The following is a 24,536-nucleotide window of genomic DNA, read 5'->3' as shown; positions in this document are numbered from 1 at the left end:
CTAACTGAACTTCCTTCCCTTCCCATGAGGCAGGACATGGGCCAGCCCACTTCTGCTAATAGAAGGGGGAGCTGAACTGGAATAAACTATTCCAGTTCAGAAACACTAAACTGTCTAAGTCCTTGCTGAATGCAGTGCTGCCACCTGCTGGTGAACATGAAAATTACAGCAATATATATTTAACAAGGCTTTGAATGCACATTTGTGAGGAAATTACATGAAATTACAGAAGATGACAATGTTAATGCCCTTAACAGGTTGTAGCGGGGTAAGAGAGTTTAGTAACACAACTCTGTGGTGTTACACTACTAGCATGTGCCAGTTACTTCACTGGTTGCCCATCCACCACAGAATACAGTTCACACTTCTCCCCCTCACCCACAAAGCTCTCCACAGTGCTGCACCTCCATACATCTCCTCCCTCATCTCCATCTACCACCCTACTCGTGCTCTCCACAGTGCTGCACCTCCATACATCTCCTCCCTCATCTCCATCTACCACCCTACTCGTGCTCTCCACAGTGCTGCACCTCCATACATCTCCTCCCTCATCTCCATCTACCACCCTGCTCGTGCTCTCCACAGTGCTGCACCTCCATACATCTCCTCCCTCATCTCCATCTACCACCCTACTCGTGCTCTCCACAGTGCTGCACCTCCATACATCTCCTCCCTCATCTCCATCTACCACCCTGCTCGTGCTCTCCACAGTGCTGCACCTCCATACATCTCCTCCCTCATCTCCATCTACCACCCTACTCGTGCTCTCCACAGTGCTGCACCTCCATACATCTCCTCCCTCATCTCCATCTACCACCCTACTCATGTTCTCCACAGTGCTGCACCTCCATACATTTCCTCCCTCTTCTCCATCTACCACCCTGCTCGTGCTCTCCACAGTGCTGCACCTCCATACATCTCCTCCCTCATCTCCATCTACCACCCTACTCGTGCTCTCCACAGTGCTGCACCTCCATACATCTCCTCCCTCATCTCCATCTACCACCCTGCTCGTGCTCTCCACAGTGCTGCACCTCCATACATCTCCTCCCTCATCTCCATCTACCACCCTACTCGTGCTCTCCACAGTGCTGCACCTCCATACATCTCCTCCCTCATCTCCATCTACCACCCTACTCATGTTCTCCACAGTGCTGCACCTCCATACATTTCCTCCCTCTTCTCCATCTACCACCCTACTCGTGCTCTCCACAGTGCTGCACCTCCATACATCTCCTCCCTCATCTCCATCTACCACCCTGCTCGTGCTCTCCACAGTGCTGCACCTCCATACATCTCCTCCCTCATCTCCATCTACCACCCTACTCGTGCTCTCCACAGTGCTGCACCTCCATACATCTCCTCCCTCATCTCCATCTACCACCCTACTCATGTTCTCCACAGTGCTGCACCTCCATACATTTCCTCCCTCTTCTCCATCTACCACCCTACTCGTGCTCTCCACAGTGCTGCACCTCCATACATCTCCTCCCTCATCTCCATCTACCACCCTGCTCGTGCTCTCCACAGTGCTGCACCTCCATACATCTCCTCCCTCATCTCCATCTACCACCCTACTCGTGCTCTCCACAGTGCTGCACCTCCATACATCTCCTCCCTCATCTCCATCTACCACCCTACTCATGTTCTCCACAGTGCTGCACCTCCATACATCTCCTCCCTCATCTCCATCTACCACCCTACTCATGCTCTCCACAGTGCTGCACCTCCATACATCTCCTCCCTCATCTCCATCTACCACCCTACTCATGCTCTCCACAGTGCTGCACCTCCATACATCTCCTCCCTCATCTCCATCTACCACCCTACTCATGTTCTCCACAGTGCTGCACCTCCATACATCTCCCCCCTCATCTCCATCTACCACCCTACTCGTGCTCTCCACAGTGCTGCACCTCCATACATCTCCTCCCTCATCTCCATCTATCACCCTACTCGTGCTCTCCGTTCTGTTAGCGACCTAAGATTAATAACCTCCATATTTCGTACCTCTCACTCCCGTCTTCAAGACTTTTCTCGAGCTGCACCTACTCTCTGGAATACTCTGCCCCGGAATTTTAGGTCGATCCACAACTTCTCCATGTTCAAACGTGCCTTAAAAACACATCTTTTCAGGCAGGCTTATCAAGCTACCTAAAATGACTATTCCCAGACTAAACCCCCCCCCCCCCCCCCCCCCACCAACTCCTCTGGCCTAAACTCGATCCTCTAGTAGTCCCAAACCCAAAGCAGATCGGCCGGCACCATTCCTGTCAGTTCAATAATGGCTCAAATCCTACTTATCACAATCAACTACCTTATGTGTCACCCCCAATTCCTCATAGATTGTAAGCTCTTGCGAGCAGAGCCCTGACTCCTAGTGTTTCAGTTGCATTTTAGCCAGTTAGTTTTGTTTTGTACATGAACCCTATGAATTTGTAAAGCGATGCGGAATATGGTGGCGCTATATAAATAATATTATATTTTTTTTTTTAATTATTATTATTTTTATTATTATTAAGGATGAGTTGATATATTTGTCCAGTATAATGTGTACCCATTTTGCGTAAACTATGTTGTACTGGCAAGAAGCATCAGCTCTGAAATGGTGCTGTCTGCAGATCGCTCTCTGGCTTTAAGACATATTGGAAAAACTTTTATTCTTAGGATAGGTCATAAGTACCTATCAGCTGTTTTCAGGAGCTTCAGAAACTGGACGTACACAGCTCCATCACTGTGCAGTGGCCATTTCTGGTTACTGCAGCGCTGCTCTAATGCAAGTGAATGGGAACAGTGCTGCAGTAACTGGTCGTGGCCACTAGACAGGAGTCCGACCGACAACTGCTGACCTGATTAATGAGCTGACACTCCATTTTATAGCCTAACTTGACTGTAGGATTCGGCTACCATCTGTAACCATGGAGTTTGCATAGCAGCTGTATACATAGAAGTTATGCACCTGATCTAAAGATGGGCCAGATCTATCACAGTCGAGGGGGGTTACTTGCAAATTGTTTAAGGCTTGTCATTTTATTCTCTGTATTCCCAGTAAGGTTATGGAAGGAATTGATGGAGTTAATCAACTCTTGCTACAGGAAGCTTGGGTGTGGATCCTAGATAGTGAGGAAGCAACTCCATGTGCTCCATTCCCTTCACAACTGTAGTAAAGCTACAGAGACTCCCCGATCTCTGGATGATCTACAGAAAGGAAGCAAGAGAGAAAGAGACAAGAAGGTTCAGAAATCTGCATGGCTGAGTATTGAAATCAGTAAGGTATTCTGCTACCTAAGTTATTTAGACTTTACTGCAGCGAGGGGAATACTGTTAAGACACCCTTCACACTTGGACATGACTTGGCCACTTGTATCTTAACACCTGTACGCCTCCGTTGCGAATTACAATCACAATTGCAAAGGTGATATTGACAGCCATATATTTTGCAGGAAGAGACTTGAGAAAGATGGAGAGGAAAGAATATGACAATTTACAGCCTTGCTTAAGTCCATACAAAACCATCTGGGGAGATTCACACTGTGGGAACTGTGTTTTTGCTGTACTACAACTCCCATTTTGCACTACATTAAAAGAGAGACGTTTATTCTGTTAAATCTGACCTGGTTACTGACTCCTGCACCATACGCTGGCTATTGCACTCCATACACCGTGCCTTGCACCCATCCAAACACCTAACATCACAGGCCATCCTGACTACCATTAGGCAGAAGCCCCAACATCAGAGTGTGCCCTGGGGAAGAAAGCGTGCACCCTCCTTTTACTGCATGATCCTAGGGAGCAACTGTGTAAGCAAAACTACTACCACGCCTATCCTACGCTCCCGCTCTTCCCGGTCTTCTGGATGATAAATTTGGTGTCTCATTTTTGCCTATTGGCTGGCTTACTTTGTGCCAAAAGTTTAATGCAAATTTTGGCGCATGTTGCTGCCAGCGCGCTGTTCACCTCCTGGATTCTGGCTGGGGGCGGGCTTCATCTTGATTGAAGTCTTCTCCCGGCCGGGCCGCGCGCTGGACTGAACGCGCACGCCGCCGCGCATGCAGCATGGTGACTTATTCCTGACCAGTATAGTACAGAGCCGGCGTGCGCGTTCGCGGCTCTGTACTATTCTGGCTAGGAAGAAGTCACCATCGCGCATGCGCGGCGGCGTGCGCGTTCAGGACAGCGAGCAGCCCAGCCGAGAGAAAAGAAGGAGTCTTCTGCGCAAGCGCGGCCACCGGGATTCCGGAGAAGAGCGGTGGCCGTAACCAGGGGAGACCGAATGACAACAACGGCGCCTATAGCTTAGTGAACCTCTTCCATTGTGACACTGCACTGGGTCCTGAAGAAGCTCCTGTCCTGTACATAGAAGGTGATTCACAGCTTCCAGCAGCAGCGTTTCCTAGGTACGGATTTGCCTCATCTGTATTCATTATATGTGCAAATTTTTTTTTTTAAGGTTTTAGCTTTAAACCAATTACTGTTTTTTCCATAGAGCTATGGTCTCAAGTTACAATATTTCCAACTTCCAGCGGTCGCGCTCGGACGGATTAGTATTGTAACTGGTGGGATCGGTGTATTTTTCTTTTTGCAGCATGGACTACATTGCTGCTGATCTGAAATCCATTGTTTGTGCCTTCGATACAAAGCCTTTGGCCGACCTCCGCAGGCGGACCCCCGTCTTCTACATTGTTTACTCCAGTCTCTCCCTGGATTATCAGCGCACATTAGTCCTAGTCGGCAAATTTGCAGACGTTTATTTGAAATAACCTGGACTTTTTCTTTTCTTCAGTACATTGACCCCGTTTTCCTGCGAGCGATGAATGGTCTGTAACGTGCCTGGCCTGTATGCGGGAAAATACCGGAGAACATTTCACAGCATGACACAAAGCAATCACGGCGGAGTGTGAAATAGGCCCGGCTCACTTGGGAAATGCATGGTGTAGAGCGGGCCATGTTTTTACTATTAAATATGACCGTTCTGAAATACAATAGATGTGAAATGTAACTCCTTTCCTCTGACCTCAAACCCTTCGCTGTGCATACTACATGGTGGGAGGCCGCAGCGGCGTCCATATTACAGCCGGTTACATATTACAACTAGATATGTATCTGTAAATACTACCATTTACACAGTAGTAATAATAGTCCTCCATCCGGCATCTGATAAACAAGAAATTCTGATAATCCACCGGACCGCGAGCCAATTATGAGACTCCTCCGAATTAAAGGAGTTGTCGTCAATGGACAACCTACTCTTCAGAGTCAGCCATTTTTCTGTGGTCAGCTGGCCACTGTAGGTCTGACCTCTGAAACTTCAAGCCGTTGGGAGAAACATACTACGATAGGGGGAAGGGTCAACCATGTAGTACGTTGTACTATGGCAAATCCTATAGATGCTGTTTTCAAGCCCTCTTAAAGGAGAGGTGATGTGTTACGAAGCAGATATGGATCTATCACTTGAATCAATTTGTCTTGGGGCTAGGGTGTTACCTAAGGGCAATCCGTCCACCCCCAGTCTTCTCCCTTTAACTATACAGGGATCTGGCCTCCACTGCAGGGGAGCCACTAGGCCACTACCTCTTGGCTTAGTCTCTGTTCAATTGACTGCTGACCCACAGGGGTCAAAGGTGAGTGGTGAGGGGTCAGACAAAACCATAGTCAAGGGCAGGTCAAGGTCAAGGCAGGCAGAGTTTTTGCGATCTGATAAACAGTCCAAGGTAGGGGCAGAGAGATCAGGGTCAGAATGGAGATCAGGCAGCGAAGGGTCAGAAAGGAGATGTGGCAGAGGTCAGGTCAGGCAGAGAAGGGTTGAATCCGTGAAGCAGGCAGAAGTCAGTACACGGCCAGAAGACCATACTCAGCACACATTTGCATTATACTAGTGAACTAGAACCTGTTGCAAAAAGTGCACATTTCTCAGAACAAATACCAGTGTGTTGCTACTGGGATCGCCAGCAACCAGCTGTAATCTGCAGGAGGATCTGGCAACAAGTGGTCATTTCCCCTTCAGCGCCACCACAGGTTAATAATGGTTAATAACATCATACAATATTTTATACTACCATATAGTGGTCATATATTTGCGCCAAATATACTGCCCACATATTACGGCTATTAAATGCTGAAATAAAACTGCCATTCAGTGCCCCTATAAAAATACCTAAATAATACTACATATAGAGACCACATAGTACTACCATATAGTGTCAAAACAAAACTTCCATATGCTGCCATTTCCCAAATAATGCCATTATACATCCCCAAAAGAAAAACTGTCTGTTAACGTTCTAATCTGGTAAAAGTGTTACAGAGGGTTTCCAGGCTCCACATATTCATGACCCATCCCACCCCAAGATAGGTGATCAATATCCACCGCCACTGAGCGCTGTTCCCTGCAACCTCCAGCACTGAGACAAGCACAGAGCCGTCTAGTGGCCGTGCCCGGTTACTGCAGCTCGGCTCCACTCACTGGAATGTAACCCGACACAGCCTTTACACAGCCTTTTGAAAGATACTTCCTGCTCGAGTCCATTTAAAGTGTTAGTTCCATCACTGGAGGCTGCGGGGGACGGCTGATCAGTGGGATACCAGGTGTCAGCCCGCCACCCACCTGAGATTGATTGTGGAGTCTGGAAAACCCATTAAAAGGTGAAAACACTGGTGGTCTAGTGCAAGGAAGGGGTCAACCGTAATTTTATATTAGGCCTTGTTCACACTTCAGTTATTTGATCAGTTATTTCCATCAGTTATTGTGAGCCAAACCCAGGTGCGGGTCAAAAACACAGAACTTTTCATTATACCTTAGGCTACTTTCACACTGGCGTTTCTGGGTCCGCCTGTGAGATCCGTTTCAGGGCTCTCACAAGCGGCCCAAAACGGATCAGTTTTGCCCCAATGCATTCTGAATGGATAAGGATCCGCTCTGAATGCATCAGTTTGCCTCCGTTCAGCCTCCATTCTGCTCTGGAGGCGGACACCATAGCGCTGCTTGCAGCGTTTTGATGTCCGTCTGACGAAACTGAGCCAAACGGATCCGTCCTAAGTAATACAATGTAAGTCAATGGGGACGGATCCGTTTTTACTGACACAATATGGTGCAATTGAAAACGGATCCGCCTCCCATTGACTTTCAATGTAAGTCAAAACGGATCCGTTTGCATCATCATGAACAAAAAAAAATATATATATATATTGGCTTGACAAAGGCTCCATTGAGAGAGCTGAAACGTTGCTGTCCACATATGGGTCAATAAACACCCTTTTTTTCACGGAAATCTGTGTGCTGCCTTGGATTCTTTCTTTTTTATACCTAATTTGGACCAGGTCCGTGGCCCTCTTCAAGGTATTGCACCTGCTGACATATTGTGTGCTGCTCATCTATTTTTTATTTCTTATATATTTTTTATATATATATTTTTTGTTCATGGTAATGCAAACGGATCCGTTCTGAACGGATACAAGCGTTTGCATTATAGGTGCGGATCCGTCTGTGCAGATACCAGACGGATCCGCACCTAAACGCAGGTGTGAAAGTAGCCTTATCTCTGTGTAGCCTCCACTCCTGGTTTTGGCTCACAAAAACGTGTGAACAAGGCCTTACTCCTGTTTCCCCCCCCCCCCCCCCCCCGTAGGAAAGTGGCAACCCTTGGCGATTTATTGGTTTGCCACCCTCAAAGGCCCCTTTCACACGGGCGAGTTTTCCCCATGGGTGCAATGCGTGAGGTGAACGCATTGCTCCCGCACTGAATCCTGACCCATTCATTTCTATGGGGCTGTGCACACGAGCGGTGATTTTCACGCATCACTTGTGCGTTGCCTGAAAATCGCAGCATGCTCCTCTTTGTGCTTTTTTTTTTTCATGTAACGCAGGCCCCATAGAAATGAATGGGGTTGCGTGAAAATCGCAAGCATCCGCAAGCAAGTGCTTATGCGGTGCGATTTTCACGCACGGTTGCTTGGAGACGATCGGGATGGAGACCCGATCATTATTATTTTACCTTATAACATGGTTATAAGGGAAAATAATAGCATTCTGAATACAGAATGCATAGTAAAATAGCGCTGGAGGGGTTAAAAAAAATAAAAAATAATTAAACTCACCTGTCTTCTTTTTTGCTGTGTGCAGGAAAAGGACCTTTGATGTCGTCACTCCGGTCATCACATGGTCCGTCACATGATCTTTTACCATGGTGATGGACCATGTGATGACCAGAGTGACGTCACCAAAGGTCCTTTTCCTGCACACAGCAAAAAAGAAGTCAGAAGAGATGCCGACTGCGCGAGCAAGTGGATTAAGGTGAGTTAAATTATTTAATTTATTTTTTTAACCCCTTCAGCGCTATTTTACTATGCATTCTGTATTCAGAATGCTATTATTTTCCCTTATTACCATGTTATAAGGGGAAATAATACAATCTACAGAACACGATCCCAAGCCCGAACTTCTGTGAAGAAGTTCGGGTTTGGGTACCAAACATGCGTGATTTTTCTCATGCGAGTGCAAAACGCATTACAATGTTTTGCACTCGCGCGGAAAAATCGCGCATGTTCCTGCAACGCACCCGTACCTTTTCCCGCAACGCCCGTGTGAAAGAGGCCTAAGGCTACTTTTACACCTGCGTTTAGGTGCGGATCCGTCTGGTATCTGCACAGACGGATCCGCACCTATAATGCAAACGCTTGTATCAGTTCAGAACGGATCAGTTTGCATTACCATGAAAAAAAATATATATATATTTTTTTTTTTTGTTCATGATAATGCAAACGGATCCGTCTTGACTTACATTGAAAGTCAATCGGAGACGGATCCTTTTTTAATTGCACCATATTGTGTCAGTAAAAACTGATCCGTCCCCATTGACTAAGGCCTCATGCACAGGACCGTATTTTGTTTCCGTGTCCGATCCGTTTTTTTTGCGGATAGGATGCGGACCCCTTCATTTCAATGGGTCCGCAAAAAACGTGGACAGCACACCGTGTGCCCCCCGCATCAGTATGTCCGTTCCGTTGCTCCGCAAAAAAAATAGTGCATGTCCTATTTTTTTCTAGTTTGTGGACAAGGAAAGGCATTATTACAATGGATTCGCAAAAAAAAAACGATCTGCAAAAAAACGGATGCCATACGGAACCTCATCCGTTTTTTTTGCGGATCCGCAATTTGCGGACCGCAAAACACATACGGTCGTGTGCATGTAGCCTTAGGGTATTTTCACACTAGCGTTTTTCATTTCCGGCATAGAGTTCCGTCACAGGGGCTCAATACCCGAAAAAAACTGATCAGGCATATCCCCATGCATTCTGAATGGAGAGTAATCCGTTCAGTTTGCATCAGGACGTCTTCCGTTCAGTCATTTTGACTGATCAGGCAAAAGAGAAAACCGTAGCATGCTACGATTTTATCTCCGGCGAAAAAAACTCAAGACATGCCTGAATGCCGGATCCGGCATTTTTCACCACAGGAATGTATTATTCAAAATACTGGAATGCCGGATCCGTCCTTCCGGCCTGCACATGCGCATGCGCAGACCGGTAAAATTTTTTAAAAAGATACAAGACGGATCCGTCTGTCCACATGACAAGCGGAGAGACGGATCCGTCCTTGCAATGCATTTGTGAGACGGATCCGCATCCGGATCCGTCTCACAAATGCTTTCAGTCAGCGGCAGATCGGCGGATCCGGCGGGCAGTTCCGATGACGGAACTGCTTGCCGGATCACACTGCCGCGAGTGTGAAAGTAGCCTTACATTGTATAACTCAGGACGGATCCGTTTGGCTCAGTTTCGTCAAGCGGACAACAAATTGCTGCAAGCAGCGCTATGGTGTCTGCCTCCAGAGCGGAATGGAGGCTGAACGGAGGCAAACTGATGCATTCTGAGCGGATCCTTATCCATTCACAATGCATTGGGGATGAACGGATCCGTTTGGGGCCGCTTGTGAGAGCCTTGAAACGGATGTCACAGGCGGACCCAGAAACCCAGACTTGCCCGGCTCCCATGAAACTGGACGCGCAGCGAGCCGACTGACTCGGATTATATACAGTAGTTACATTTCCATTGCCGCCTGTTATATAACTCAAGGCCGTCTCCTATTTTGTATAATGGACTTTAATACATTGAACCGATTTGAGTGACATCACATTTCTTCCAGTGGATCCGTGCAGTGCTGAAGATGAATAATGTACTGATGGTGAATGTGACTCCATTAGAGGGGATGATGATCCAGCACGGAAAGCATAAAGCGGGGCCGGTCCGCACTTACGTGTTTTATGTGCTTCCGCAGCCTGAAATATATCAATGTTATTTTTATCTCTTTTCTTAACAATCATTTAAACCCTATTTATTTAACGCTCCATAAAATGAATGTAGCAGAAGATTAAATCCAGCACGTTTATGGCTGAAAGTATTCTCTTAGAGGAGACGTCCCCTCCCCTGATATGTCTGTTTTAGTAACTACTTGCATTCCCCATGTGATAACAACTCTGGAGCCTCTATTCTTATGACTATATGCTATGCCGTTCCTTTATTATTCCTTCTAGAAATTATGAATTGCTAGCAGTCTGCAGTGATGATTGAGCTGGGTGTAACCAGTCTGCCAGAATCCAATCAGTGCTGCCAGTGTCAGACTGTGCAGGGACACTCCTCCAACTGGTAACACCCAGCTGGACCTTCATGGAAAACTGCTAGAAATGTATTCATAATGTCAGTGCCTGTGGTACCAATGGCTTTGCTCTGCTGACCTGTGGTGGTTTTATGGATAGGTCATCAATTCTGAGTCACAAGACTCATGACAACTTTGGCTGGTTCCACTATTAGAGCCAGTTCACACCTGAGCGTTTTACAGCGCGTTCCCACGCGCTGTAAAACGCTCAACAAGGAGAAACCAATGCTTCCCTATCGGCATGGTTCTCACCTGGGCGTTTTACAGCGCGTACGATCGCGCTGTAAAACGCCCGACGCCCCAAGAAGTTCAGGAGCTTCTTTGGGGCATAGTGTCACGCGTTCCCGTACATAGACTTCCGGGAACGCGCTACAATGGGCGTTCGCTTGTCTCCGCAGCGCGATTGTAAACGCCCCCCGTACAATCGCGCATACAGAACGTAACGTTCAGTACGCTCTGGTGTGAACCCAGCGTGAAACTGACCCTAACCAATCCTGTCCGAACATCGGAACATCAAAGTATCACGCTCCACACCCTAACGCCTTCTGCCCACGAACGCGTGCGCCCCATGGCCATGCTGCGGCTGCGGGCAGCAATGCACGAACACCGACCGTGGGGCACCCGCAGCGGATCGCAGACCCATTGACTTTAATGGGTCCGCGATCCACCTGTTCCGCAAAAAGATAGGACATCTTTTTGCGTAACGTAAGTACGGGACGAAACCCCAAGGAAGCACTCTGTAGTGCTTCCGTAGGGTTCCATTCCGTGCTTCCGTTCCAGGCCCTTTCCGCATCTCCGGATTTGCGGACCCATTGAAGTGAATGCAGAATGCACACGGAACGGTGCCCGTGTATTGCGGATCCGCAAATTCGGGCCGCAATACGGCAACGGGCAGCACACGTTCGTGTGAATGAGCCCTAATGCAGACAATGCCAGCAGAAGCCTACGTGTGAAAGCAGCCCTAGGGCTCATGCACACGGCCGTAGCCGTTTTTGCGTTCCACAAATTGCGGATCTGCAAAACGCCGGCTGTGTGCATTCTGAATTTTGCGGAATGGAACTTCCTGCCCTCTGTAGAACTTTGCTATCCTTGTGCCAAAACGGAGAAGAATTGGACATGTTATATTTTTTTTGTGGGGCTGCAGAATGGACCTATGGATGCGGACAGCACACCGTTTGCTGTTCGCATCTTTTTCAAGGGAATGGGTCCACGGATGCAGACCAAAACGACGCTTGTGTGCATGAGCCCTTACAATGTTTACATGAGGTATTCCGTGTTTTCCACATAAAGCGGGCTGTATTTTTAGGCTACTTTCACACTTGCGTTTGTAATTCCGTAACTGAGAACCAGCAGAGGATCTCGATACCGGAATTGATTTTGCACATCAGGATGCATCCATTCCGTTGGAATGTGGTTGTGTGAAATCAAAACGGATCTGTCACTAAATACATTGAAAGTCAACGGGTGACGGATCCGTTTTTTTAGGTTCCTAAAAAACCGATCCGTCACCATTGAATTACATTGTTTTCAGTGCCGGATCTGTTTTTATGACCGGACACAAAACCGCAGCTGCCGGAACGGGAGACATCCTGCTGCATCCTGAACGGATCCCTTCCCATTCAGAATGCAGGAGGACTAAACGGCTCAGCAGAGGATCTCAATACCGGAAAAACACAAGGCAAGTGGGAAAGTAACCTTAGGCTATTTTCACACTTGCGGCAGTGTGATCCGGCAAGCAGTTCCGTCGTTAGAACTGCCCGCCGGATCCGCCGATCTGGATGTGACTGAAAGCATTTGTGAGACGGATCCGGGTGCGGATCCGTCTCACAAATGCATTGCAAGAACGGATCCGTTTTAATTTTCTTTTTCTTTTCACATTTCAGTCCTGTTGAGTAACAATGCCTCATTTCACCAGCAGGGGGCCCAACTAAAGCAGCGCATAGAAGATTTGCTTGGCATATTTGACTTCATTGTAACAAAATGTAACAATAACGGGTCTTTCCCATGATTGCTTATACACAGACAGGCAGGGGGTATAGCCCCGGTACAAAGGTGGATGAAATGCATCTGGAGCGCCATAGCTTCTTCATACAGCTAATCAGCCGGGAGTTGAACCCCCAACTGATCAGATATTGATGACCTATCCTGAGGATAGGCGTTCAGTTTTTAAAATCCTAGACAACCCCTTTAAACGTAGCAATTTTGTCTAGAGACGATACTCCAATTTTTCTGTATCAGAATTCTGGCACAGAGGGAATGATATGTTCAATTCTTTACAATTTTTTAGATCTCTGCTTGCTGTCAGTGAGTGTCAGCTTATACAGCTTTATTCAATACTTCTCATAGTCAAGAGTCTGATTGAAGGAAAGCCTAGCTTTAAAGAGGACCTGTCACCGCTCCTAACAGCTTCATGATTTTCCCATGTAATAACAATTCTGGAGCATCTATTCTTATGGCTCTATGTTGTGCCATTCCTCTGTTATTTCTACTAGAAGTTATGAATGAATTGCTAGCAGTCTGCAGTAAGGGTACAGAGGGGTGGTAACCAGTTGGGTGTGTACCTGCAAAGACTCACTCTATCCAATCAGTGATGCCAGTTTCCAACAGGTTACCTCCCCTCTGTACCCTTACTGCAGACTGCTAGCAATTCATTCATAACTTCTAGTAGAAATAACAGAGGAATGGGACAACATACAGACATAAGAATAGAGGCTCCAGAAATGTTAGTACGTGGGGAATGCATGAAGCTATTAAAACAGACATGTCAGGAGGGGTGACAGGTCCTCTTTAAATATAGGCTGTGTTCATAGCGGAAGCTGTACAGTTGCTCCCAGCAGCACCCGCAAACATTGCTGTATGTGTAACACCCCAGAGTTGTGTTATGAAACTCTTTTACCCCGCTACAACCTGTTAAGTGCATTTACATTGTCATCTAATGTAATTTCACATCATATCCTCACAAATGTGCATTGTAAGCCTTGTCAAATGTACTGTATATTGTTGTCATTCTTCATGTTTACCAGCAGGTGTCAGCAATGTGTTAGCAAGGAGTTAGAGACAGATTAGTGTTTCTAGACTGGAAAAGTACATTCCAGTTTAGCTCCCCCCTCTGTGAGCAGAAGTGGGCTGTGCCTACATCCTGCCTCATGGCAAGAGAAGGAAGTTAAGTTAGTGTGCCAGCCACCCCTGCTAGGGGAAGGCTGTGCGTGTAGGAGCTCCCAGATATAGGGATCCAAAGCCAGGATCTTGTCTCGGCTGAGACATTGATCATCATCCCCAGCCTGAGCCCTTCAGCCTCAGCTGGTAGAAGCAAGCAGACAACTCCAGTTCCAGGAAGAAGCATACAATAGAAGAAGCATACAAAAAGAAGCATACCCTGAGACAATAGCTGTGAGTTAAAGTCCAGAGACCCAGGAGAAGCCATATTCCTCCTCAGCTAGTCAGTCCCCAGACAGCAGAAGATAGAAAGCGCAGAAGCCAAATTCCTGCCACATTACAGAGCTACTAAGCAGACGTCCTTTTCCTGCAAAGCTCCAGGTACATGATAGAGCAGAAGATATATTCCTGCCACACATTGCCAATACCTGCTGGGACCAAAGACTAGTGCTGTATCTTGCTTGGATGAAAGCTACAACCAGTAAAGACAAGTTTCAACTTTACCCAAGGTCTGGATCTCAATTACTGCTGCAAATTCCTCTATTACTCCTACTAGCACCACACTCAATTTATTGCAAGTGAGCCAGGATCCAGGAGTCCAACCGTACCCAGGTAGGAGACACCGTTGACACTATACCCACTACCATACAGAGACATTACACCACTCTGGCATTCCTAACCGTGAGTTACAACACCTTAAAGGGTTCTGTGTTAGTACCCTGCGCACGCTGCAATTGGCGTCACAAACAAAACTATAGACTATTATACTCATATCCTGACTCACTGCATAATTTGGCGTCCGTGTGTCACTACCATGGTCATGGTCGTGACTCCTGTACCCGCATGCAGTTGCCTGCGGTTTGGTCTGTTGTCAACCACATGGTGAGGACTGCTGGTATGTTACCTCACATGTGGTTGCCGCTGGCAACATGTTTGTATTCACAGTATAGCAGCCTGAGCTGTTGCTAGGCAGCTTGCTGTGAAGGGCATGCGGTAGCACCTGGCAACCTCTCTCTGTATGTGTTCACTTTCCCTGTTTGTTGTGCACGAGGTTGTTGTATGTCTGTACTGTGAGACTTTCCTGCACTTGCGGTTGTTCGTGGCAACGTGTGGATTTGTGTACATGTGGTGGCAGTGTCTCAGCCTTCTGGCTGTTCCCTAGGACATGGTTGCCACGCATGTCGTTGCCGGCGGTAACAGCTGCAGTGTGATACTTGTGTGTGTATTCCCCTTTAAGTGGTTTCACTTCCCTGGTTGGAGCTGGAAGGGTTAATTCCCTCTCCAGTCTGTGTCTGTGTGGGTGCGGCCACTTTGGGCTATAAAGCCTCTGTGGAGACCTGTAGCTGAGGGGTACTCCAGCCTTGTAGTAAGCTGGAGGCATCCTCCTGGTCTTTAATACCATCTGCCAGTGAGGGCCACCCTTGTGGTCATAAACCTATGTATTGATGTTATTTTATGTTTATGTGGTGTCTGTTATTATTGCAGCTATGGATCTGGGTTCCTGTGTGTTTATGTCTGTGTGCTGTGTTCTTTTATGTTTGGGTGTGGACATCAGCTTGTTAGCACGGGATCCAGTCAGTGTTTCTGTGGCAGGTAGGTGTGGAAGTGCTTTTCACTCTCCTGCCATATCCATAGGCTGTTTATGTTTCTCGTTTCAGGCAGCTTGGCCAGTTTAGACTCCTGTCCGTCCGTATCCAGGAGGAACAGGTTGTCTTATCCAGCTCCTAGCTCAGGGATCCGTCCAGGGCTAGTAGGGAAGCGAGGTTCCTGAGTATGAGCCCTCCTACCATCAAGGTCGGCTCATACAGCTAGGAGTCAGGGTCAGAATAGGGATGCGATAGGAGGTGACCTGCTCCCTAAATCTGTTGTCCTGCTCAAGCAGCTTCCACTTAAAGAGGACCTTTCACCGATTCTTACCCTATGAACTAAGTATACAGACATGTGGAGCGGCGCCCGGGGATCTCACTGCACTTACTATTCTCCCTGGGCGCCGCTCCGTTCTCCTGCTATGTCCTCCGGTATCTCCGTTCCCTAAGTTATGGTAGGCGGAGTCTGCCCTAGCGCTGGCCAATCGCATTGCAGAGCTCACAGCCTGGGAGAAAATAACCTCCCAGGCTGTGAGCTCTGCGCTGCGATTGGCCAGCGCTAGGGCAGACTCCGCCTACCATAACTTAGGGACTGGTATCTCCGCCTACTATAACTTAGTGAGCGGAGATACCGGAGGGCATAGCGGCAGAACGGAGCGGCGCCCGGGGATAATAGTAAGTGCAGTGAGATCCCCGGGCGCCGCTCCACATGTCTGTATAGTTAGTTCATAGGGTAAGAATCGGTGAAAGGTCCTCTTTAACTTACCATCACACGGATTAGAGTTACCCCCACTGTAATCCGTAACACCGTGTAACCGTACCACGGTCCGGCTCATTGCACATGCTGCGCCATTCTTGCCAATAAAATCTGACAAAACTGGCGACAGAGGCTCCAGAACATATTACCTTACTGGGTTACAGTTAATACAGTATGTCACCTTGTCCATCATTACACTGACTATTATCCGTTGCTGTCACTTATAGACGTACTTATGTAATCCTTCTCTTCTCTTTGCCTTGTTTCTCCACAGAATATATTCCTGCCCTTGACATTGCTGAATTGGGTGTCTCCGAAGACGTAAGCGATGTTTTTGGAATCCTGCAATAACAAGAAACCTCTTAAGGGCAAGTCATTGTTTCCGTGGCTGGGGCTGAAGGTGGCTCCTCTCCATGTTCTTGGAATTATGAGCAGATTCTTTGGAAAGGTCACTAAGTCAGTGGAGACACACGAGGTTCATCCATGTTTACACACTGATATATTTCTATAACCCGAGGACACAGGAAGGAGCCGGCTGTCCTGTTAGTCTTATTACTGTCTGCCTGCACGTGTCTATGTGCAGTACCCCAGACCTAGGTACTACCATTGTAAACTGTTTATTATGTATCGTTTTGTGTTTTATGCTGTTATGTAGTTTTCATGTATTTGCCTTTTACTACCAGTAAAGAATGATTGACGATGGGTGGCCAGGAGCAGGGCTAACCATCCTGTTCTTCCCTTCTTGGCAGGAGTGGACTGGTCCTGCTTCCTGCCAGGAGGGGGAGTTACTGGGTAACCTCGGAGAGGAGAGAAAACAGCCTGCAGAGCTCCTGCTCTTGTTACAGATCCTCCAGAGAGATCAAAGAAATAAAGACTCAATAGATCCTTCAGAAGACAGAGTAAACAGCTACAGTATATCCAGCATCTAAGATACTGCTGTAAGGTGAGGGACTACGGCTAAGACACCCATCACCCAGACTAGGCCAGTGCAGAACTAGTGCTAAACTGCCGCCTACCAACCTGCCTCCATTATCCTTACTGGTACCAGAAGTTTGACCTTGAAATCTGCTGCTATTGGATGTATCTGAAGTTTTTTCACTAAGAGACTTTTGCACATTTAATTCTGGCCTCGTTCTTCGACACTACATTTCTACTGCACCGATCCCCAGGGATCAACGGCCTGACTTCATCAGGTCACCCTATTTTTTGTCCAAATCTGTCAGGAGGACATCTGTATGGGGCGTGTGCCTTCCCTGTATATTCGCACACGTTTCCTCCCGCCATTGCAGATACTTCTTCCCACACCCAGGAGAGAATCAGTTGTGTCTTGACATATTAGATGGAGAAATTAAATTGTGAGCTGAACCCCACCAGGGACAGGGACTCATGAAGTCTCTAGAGTCTATATAATGTAGATAATCTGAGACTCCACCTAGTGATAACCGGTGGTACTGCAGGCAATGCAGTTTTTACATTAAAAAAATAAAAATTTGCATGGATTTTGATGGCAATTCGAGTTTTCAGCTCTGGTTACGGTCAAAGCAACAGCAGAACTTATTAGGTGGAGGAGCTGTGTCTACCTATGTGACATCTCTGCCCTACTGATCTGCAGGCAGGGACATCTCACTTTCATGGACCTCTGTTCGGCCTTCTTACAAATAGAAGAACGGGATACGGCGGCTGACACAGTGCGAACCGGTTGCTTTATGCAGCAGGGTGATTGACAGCGCACCGCTGAATCATTAACCCTTTGGTGGAAAGGCGTCGTTGATTGATGTCAGTGAAAATAAGGTGTCCCAGCTGGCAGATTAGCCCCCCCAGCGCTTGTCTTGAACAAATAAAATGGAGATTTTGCATTTTAACCCCATTGCAGCTGTGGCTAGTCTTGTCCTTTATGATGCAGCGTTTCCCCCCCCCCACCCCCAAAGCCCTTTTTTTCATAGATATAGCCGTATGTAAGCTTGTTTTTGTGTGACGAGTCATATTATTTAATAGAATCATTTTCAGGCCTCATGCACACGATCGCAAAAAAACGGATCCGCAAAAAATACGGATGATGTCTGTGTGCATTCCATATTTTGCGGAACGGAACAGCTGGCCCCTAATAGAACAGTCCTATCCTTGTCCGTAATGCGGACAATAATAGGAATAGGACATGTTCTATTTTTTTGCGGAGCGGAAATAAGGAAGTACGGAAACGGAATGCACACGGAGTAACTTCAGGGTTTTTTTGCGGACCCATTGAAATGAATGGTTCCGCATACGGTCCGCAAAAAAACGTAACGGGCACGGAAAGAAAATGCGTTTGTGTGCATGAGCCCTAAGGTATAGTACGTATAAATTCTCAAATTTTTTTTGGGAAGGGGGGAAAGGAAGGAAAAAATAGCGGTCATGCCACTGTTTTGTATACATTTGTAAATAACCCAGCTTTTTTTATGGAAATTTTTTTTTTTTTAAATGAACACTTTTAAAAAATAAAAGTCAACATTTTTTTTAGACCCGCTGACTCTAGGACAGAAAGCAGGGGCATACTGTAGCCATAAGGAGTGCAGAGGTTGCACCTTGGTCCTTTTGAGTGAGGGGGTCCAAATGCACTTCTGCCACATACGGTATGAAGCACTGAGTAAAATGAATGGCACATGACAGATCAGAGCCCTGTTACAGATTTGAGTAAGTGTAGCAACTACCCGAATCACCTAAGCTTTTTGTGCCAATTTTAAAAGGAATGTGTCATCAGAAAGTGACCTAGTGTTTAAATCACATTTCTATGTTTAACAAGTTTTTAAAGAGTTTCGATTATGTTATTTTTAATTTTACATCTCAATTTCTATATTTAAACCAAAAAATAATAATTCCTGCCATTTTCACACTGGCCACTAAGCCTAATAATAGGCTCCACTTTTTGGTCTGTACAGAGAACTTTACTGTAGTTATCTGCTTATCTGTCATTCTACTCCTGCCTGTAATGATATCACCTCTGTGTATAGATAACACAGGATCCACCATTCACAATAGGTGATTGTCAAAGCTTATCTTTTCTTCACTTGTGCAATGACCTCTGCACAGGTCACAGAGCGTGCCTATAAAACTCTCCCATCGAAGTCAATGAGGTCCCCCCCCCCCCCGACCATTGAATTTTCAAAAAATCTGCAATCAGAAAATAAAAACAGGTTAGATAAAAAAGGATATTTGCTGCTACCTGTTTTTTAGCTGCTAGATAACGTTTTTGGTGACACATTTACTTTAATGTGAAGATTGTGGTTTTATCTTTGACTCTGGATGTTACTCATGTTCATGTTTCACCAACTTACTGCCAACTTGTGGGTTCCGTAGTCCATCTGGGAGAGAGCAATCCCTTAAAGGGGTTTTCCGGAAGTAAGAGATTGATGACCTATCCTCAGGATAGGTCATCAATATCTAATTGGTGGGTGTCTGACACCCGGCACCCCTGCCGATCAGCTGTTCGAAGAGGCCACTGCACTGCAGTTAGCGCGGTAGCGTACCAAGCACCGTTCATTGTATAGTGGCTGTGCTTGGTATTGCAGCTCAGCCCCATTCCCTTTATGTGACTGATGAACATGACGTCACTGGCCTAGGAAGAGTCCGTAGCACTCACCTGAATGCCATGGACTCTTCAAACAGATGATCTACATTGGTGCTGGGAGTCATACCCCAGCTGTCATACTGTTATCCTAGTTCTACACCTACTATTATACTTGCAGATAGCATCTTCTCCTCACAGTAGGAGTGAATTGACAATGGCTTCCCTATTCATATAACAGTTTTATCTCTCTTTACAGACTGCTAGAGAAGAACAATATTTTTTGTATTTCACTTTAAGTGCTATAATGCAGTGTTTCCCAACCAGTGTGCCTCCAGCTGTTGCAAAACTACAACTCCCAGCATGCCCGCACAGCCAAAGGCTGTCCGGGCATGCTGGGAGTTGTAGTTTTGCAACAGCAGGAGGCACACTGGTTGGGAAACACTGCTATAATGCTGCCAAAATGAAAGAGAGCCAAAAATTATATATTTTTTTTTACTATGAATATTGGGTTAAAAAAAGAAACCCTCCTTACTATGAAGCAGTCAAACATATACTTTCTGCTCCACTTACAACTTTGGAGTCTCACGCACCATGATGTCACTAGTCCTATCTTTTGGCTGTAACTGTGAAAAGTATATTAAAGGGGTTGTCCGTCTTGGCGGTGATGTGTGCACTATCGGCACATGACCACATAACTAGTGATGGCCTTGCGGTTCGCTGCGAACTTTGCGCGTTCGCGATCCGCCGAACATATGGCGATGTCCGCGCGCTCCATATTCTTTTGCATTGCGCCGAACTTTGACCCATGACACATCCATCAGGTGGGACAGGACAGCCAATTGAGATGTTTCAGCACATGGACACACCTGCAACCCTATAACAGAACCCGATCTGGCAGCTATTTTACATTATGTATTTTGCAGCGTAGGGAGAAGTTGCATTTTGGAGCAGGGACAGGTTGTTAGGAACTGAGGGACATCAAACGCTAGCTAATAGGGCCACAAAAGTCCTTTTAAGGACTGGTAACGTTGTGCTATTGATAGGTGTGATATACTGAGGGGTGTGATATACTTATAATATACTTTCTAACATAGAAAGTATATTATAGTGCATTTGTATGCTTCCAGAAAATACTGATTGAGGCCTGCCATATATCAGCTTCCACAAAATAGTGATAGAGGTTTTCCATATACCTGCGTCCACAAAATTACTGCTAGAGGGTGATATACCAGCTTCAACTAACAACTGATTGAGGCCTGCCATATATCTGCTTCAAACAAATACAGCTCTTCTATAGGGACTTTGTCCCAGGGTCATTTTGAAAATGACGTGCAGAGGAAGAGGCCGCCATTTCGCAGGGGCGGTAGGGGACGGGCAGGTGCACCAGGCCGGAGCCTAAGTGGGAAGTTGGAGAAGGTGCGTGCGATTACATAAAAGGACGCACCAGAGTTGGTGGAGTGGATCACTCAGCCTTCCGCTTCTGCACCCTCCTTATCCTCTGTATCTGCACCCCCCTCACTCTCTGCTGTGTGCACCCCCAAAGACAAAACCACCACCACCACCATAGCCCCTCCACTCGAGTCAGAGGAATTAGTTTCCCATCCATTCCCAGACCTTACCGATGTGCAGCCATTCTTGGCATGGGATCAGGAAGAGGAGGTAGCAATGGCCGCCACCCAGCGGTCTGACGACAGTACCCAGATCAGCCCAAGGATGGAGGTCCCCACTGTTGCTGCCTACTCCGAGATCTCAAATGTCAGTGGTGGTGAAGGTGACGATGATGACGATGACGATGATGACGTGTCGATGGACGTCACGTGGGTGCCCACAAGAGAGGAAGAGGAGGGGAGTTCAGAGGGAGAGACGGAGCAGCAGATAGGGAGGAGAAGGAGGAGAAGCAGGCAGAACTCGTAGTGCACAGGAGGCAAAAAGCAGACTGCAAATGTATCTGGAGCGAGCCATTCACCATGCACGGTCACATCTTGCGCTCCCAGGACACCGGCACATGGCTCCGCAGTGGGGGCTTTTTTTAACGTGTCAGCTGCTGACTATAGTGTTGCCATCTGCAGCCTGTGCTGTCAACACATAAGTCGCGGTAAGCCCAACACTCACCTAAGGCACCTGGCTTCCCATCACCGAGCCCAGTGGGAGCAACAACGTCAGAACCCACAAAGCCACACTTCACGTCCTGCCTCTTCTCCTTCTCCTCTTTCCTCCCATTTGTCCTCCACTCCACCTTCCACCATGCCGTCGTCGCGTTCATCTGGCACAAGGCAGGCTTCTGTGGCCCAAAGCGTAAAAAGTTGATGACGCCTGATAACCCTCTTGCCCAACGGATGACCACTGGCTTGTCGGAACTGCTAGCCCGCCAACTACTGCCATATAAATTGTGGCCATTGGCACACCACAATGGAAGGTCCCCTGAAGGAAATATTTCTCCCAGAAGGGCATCCCTGAACTATATGGCCACGTTCAGCAGCAAGTTTATATATCTCTGGCACACAGTGTCGGTGCCAAGATACATCTGACCACAGACACGTGATCTAGCAAACATGGGCAGGGAAGGTACATAACTTTTACTGCCCACTGGGTGAACCTTCTGACGGCCATCAAGCATGTAACCCGTGGCACCCATGTGGATTTGGTATTACCGCCACGGTTTGCATGCAGGCCGGCCTCTTCTTGTCCTCCTCCTACTCCATCCTCCGTCTCCTCCTCGGCTGAATCCTCCTTTTTCACTGCTACCGCCGCTTCCACTACACCCCGAAAGCTCCCCAGAACCTATTCGACGTGCCAGGTGAGATGTTGCCATGCTGTGCTGTGGCTGTTGTGCCTGGAAGCCAAGAGCCACACCGGTCCTGCACTGCTTTCAGCTCTGCGGTCACAGGCCGATCAGTGGCTAACCCCGCTCAATTTGACAGTTGGTATAGTGGTGTACAACAACGGTGCCAATCTGCTGAGCGCGCTGAAACAGGGCAAAATGACACACGTGCCGTGCATTGCACACGTCCTGAACTTAGTCGTGCAGCAATTCGTTGACAAATACCCTGGGGTCCAGGTCGTCTTGCCTTGCTGACGTTCAGCGGTGACACCACTTGCCCATCAGATGTCTAATTTGTGACTGCCGGACACGATGGAACTCCACCTTGTATATGCTTGATAGGCTGATCCAGCAGAAAAGTGCCGTTAACGAATACCTGTACGAACTCTGTGGCAGGACAGGTTCTGGGTAGCTTGGTTTCTTTTCACCACGCCAGTGGCTGCTCATGCGCGACGCATGCAGACTTCGGCGGCCATTTGATGAGATCACAAAACTGGTCAGTCGCAGCCGGTGCACCATCAATGACATCGTACCTTACGCCTTCTTTCTGGAGCGTGCATTGTGTCGTGTCATTGATCAAGCTGTCGAGGAGCAGAAGCTGGAAGATGAGGAAGTCGCAATGCTGAATGAATTCCCAGGTGGGGCTACTCCATCTGAGACAAGTCAGCAGGAGTCTGAAGAGGAGTCAGAGGAGGATGGTGGCTGGGGGGAGGAGGAGGAGCAAGAAGAGCATGCTTTAAACTTTTCTGGGATCTCTGGTGTTGTCCGTGGCTGGGGGGAGGAGACCGAGGACGACATTCTCCTGGGCGATGAGCAGGAGCCAGGGTGCTCCACCGCTTCCAATTTAGTGCAAACGGAGGCCTTCATGCTCCAGTGTTTGAAGAGGGACCCCCGTATAAAAAGCATAAAGGACAAGGACCTGTACTGGGTGGCAACGTACTTAGACCCCTGGTACAAACACAAAATAGCGGACATGTTACCAGCATCACAGAGGGCTGTTTTTAGAATTCAGCATTTCCAGGCCTTGCTGCGAGAGATGCTGCATTCTGCTGTTGCGGGTACTGGCAGAGGAATTTCCACCCAATCCTACCGCACCTGCATAGGGTTGTTTTAAGATGTGTTGGTCTCTTCGGATATGAGATCATTCTTGCAGCCAACCCATCAACAGCCGCCCTCCGGATCTAGCCTCAGGGAACGCCTAGACCGACAGGTGTCTGACTACTTCGGGTTAACGGCCGATGTGGACGCTCTGAGAAGCGAGGAACCCCTTGACTACTGGGTGTGCAGGCTTGACCTGTGGCCAAAGCTGGCACAATTTGCCATGGAACTCTTGGCTTGCCCCTCGACAAGTGTCCTGTCCGAAAGGACGTTCAGCGCAGCAGGGGGAATCGTGACTGATAAGCACACTCGCCTAGCTCACGACAGTGTGGACTACCTCACATTTTTAAAAATGAATGAGGCATGGATCTCGAAGGAATTCAACACCTGTGATGACCACGTGTAATTGAATTTCCTCATGCCAGCCCACACATATCCGCCATTACCTAGAACAAAGAATGGTCCTTGCCTTATGTATATACAGCGGCATAAAAGGCCTTTTATGTCAGGTGAATGCCTACTTTTTGGGGCCTAGCCACATAATCACACCCCTGTCTCACTCCTCTGCCGCTCATTATGGTGGCGTATGAACCACATTCACCATAATGTAATGGGGCGCCGAAGGCGCACTCGGTCTCCCATCAGCCGCAGACCTGCTGCTTAGCTTCGGGAGCGAGGATCTGTGTTTGGTCTCGTTCCCAGGCAGCTTTGCTAGCTGGGAGGCTCATGTCTGTCGGTCATGTGACGCTGGCCATGTCACATGACCCTCACTCCCCACTATAAATACAGGCAGCCTGCTGGCTACAGGTTGCCTGTGATTTTCGTCTCTAGGGCTGTGTGTACTATTATTATTGCTTCCTACTTGACCTCTGGTATTGACCTTGTTTGTTTCCTGACCTCGCTTTGCCCACTCCCTTGGTACC

The 24,536-nt window shown here is 47.6% G+C and overlaps 1 long non-coding RNA gene across 1 annotated transcript; it reads left to right on the top strand.

The window, feature by feature from the left end:
• Positions 1-3,158: 3,158 nt before the first annotated feature.
• Positions 3,159-16,998, top strand: LOC121008662. The gene is made up of 2 exons (XR_005780617.1): positions 3,159-3,273; positions 16,425-16,998. It is a non-coding gene; the product is annotated as an uncharacterized LOC121008662 (long non-coding RNA).
• The last annotated feature ends 7,538 nt before the right edge of the window (positions 16,999-24,536 follow it).

This window comes from Bufo bufo, chromosome 7 (genome assembly GCF_905171765.1).
Source record: "Bufo bufo chromosome 7, aBufBuf1.1, whole genome shotgun sequence".
In the NCBI taxonomy this organism is placed as follows: Eukaryota; Metazoa; Chordata; class Amphibia; order Anura; family Bufonidae; genus Bufo; species Bufo bufo.
This window is presented reverse-complemented; position numbering and strand designations above follow the sequence as displayed.